The sequence below is a fragment of the Lithobates pipiens genome, unplaced genomic scaffold (genome assembly GCF_037356315.1).
Source record: "Lithobates pipiens isolate NorthernLeopardFrog02 unplaced genomic scaffold, aLitPip1_a1.2 Scaffold_19, whole genome shotgun sequence".
Lineage (NCBI taxonomy): Eukaryota > Metazoa > Chordata > Amphibia > Anura > Ranidae > Lithobates > Lithobates pipiens.
In genome coordinates this window covers 240,069,524-240,071,221 of record NW_027507764.1, presented here as the reverse complement: position 1 = coordinate 240,071,221, position 1,698 = coordinate 240,069,524, and positions in this window count along the sequence as shown.

Genomic DNA, 1,698 nt, shown 5'->3' with positions numbered 1-1,698 from the left:
CGGAAGTTGCTTTGTATCTCTAGGCGTACAAAGTAGCATGGTACGTGTCTCCATTTGTAGAGCGGAGGCCATGATAGTGTGGACTGTGTGATTGTGTTATAGGGCGCGCTGGAGAGAAAGGAAAATAAAATAGCTATCTTTTTGATACTTAATAATAATAATAAAAAAAAAATACATGATAAAATAACGGTTGAGAATAAAGAAAATTATCCGCAAGTATTAGTGCACTTTTGGACATTCTTGGAAAACGCGTACAATTATACATAAAAAAATGTTTTTTTTTAGTTAAATGAGCAGCAGTTGTCAAGGAAAATATTTAGATTCAGAGAGCCAATGAGCTCACCCCTTATCTCCCTTCATCCAAACCTACAAAAACGCATTTCAGGGAGGTGGGCGTTGCTTAAACAGTGATACATATTGCGCGTGGCATGGGGTGTGGTCTTATAGAGGCTGAGGTGATTTACAGAGTGCAGCATGTAGTAATGTTAAATAGGGAATGTACAGTATGGAGGTGGGTGTAATGTACATGTGAGGAGTGCGGTAAGTAGTATATGCAGGATGGTGTTTTTTTTATTTTTTATTATTTATTTATTTTTTTTACAATTTTTTTTTTCTATTATTTTTTACAATTTAAAATGTTTTGTCTTTCACAATGATTTGGGGTGGGGGTAGTGGACAGTGTCAGTAGAGCAGTCTGTAATTCGTTTTTTGTTTTTATTATTTTCTATATAATTTTTTTAAATTTTCTTGTTTATTATTTTCTTTAAATCAGAGTATGAGGCGGTGATGGTGTCAGTAGGGCAGTGGATGGTGTCAGTAGTTTTTATTTTTACATATTGTTTTTTTTTTTTTTTAATTATGCTTTTTTGGGGGGCGGGGGGGGGGGGGGGGGGGGTTGGAGCAGTGAACAGTGTTGGTAGGGCAGGGGGGTGGTGTCAGTAGTTTTTTATTTTATATATTTTTTTAAAATTACATTTTTTATAATTTTTTTTTACAATCATTTATTTTTTATTTTTTTGCCTCTTTTTTAAATCAACTCTTTGGGGGGGGGGGGGGGGGGCTTTGGTGAGATATCAGGGGTCTAAACAGACCCCTGACATCTCCCCTTGGAGACAGAGAAAGAGGCTGAGGACAGAGAATCCCCAGTCCCTTTGTCAGAATTGAAGATGAATTAACAGGAGACCTGTCCATTCATAAACTGAGCATAGTAACACTGTGTTTTCACAGGACACAGGAGCGTTGTCGCTCACTGTGTCCAATTCAGAAAGGGAAGGGGCCGATAAATGACCGGTCCTTTCCTCCATCTTGACAGGTCCCCACAGCCGGCAGGAGAGGAGGGAAGCCGGCTGTGGGAGACAGGGGAGGGCGAAAGAGGAGGAAAGGGAGCCAGAAAAGAAAAGAGGGGTTTGAAGGACATGGAGGGGAACAGGTGGGTAGAAGGACACGGAAGGGGGCTGGAGGAGGAGGATGCAGGGAACAGTCAGGGATGATCGATGCTGCAGGAGCAACAGCTGTGATCACCAATCTTCCTGTATAGCTTTTTAGCCATCAGCCACAGGAGGGAGAGAAGGAGAACCAGATGTCAGCTATGCAGGGAGATCGTTGTTCAAAGCTGTCCCTCCTGCTGTACCGATCATCCCCGATTGGGAACCAGGGAACCATCCAGGATCAGCCCCACAGCCGGGATATCGGGCAGCT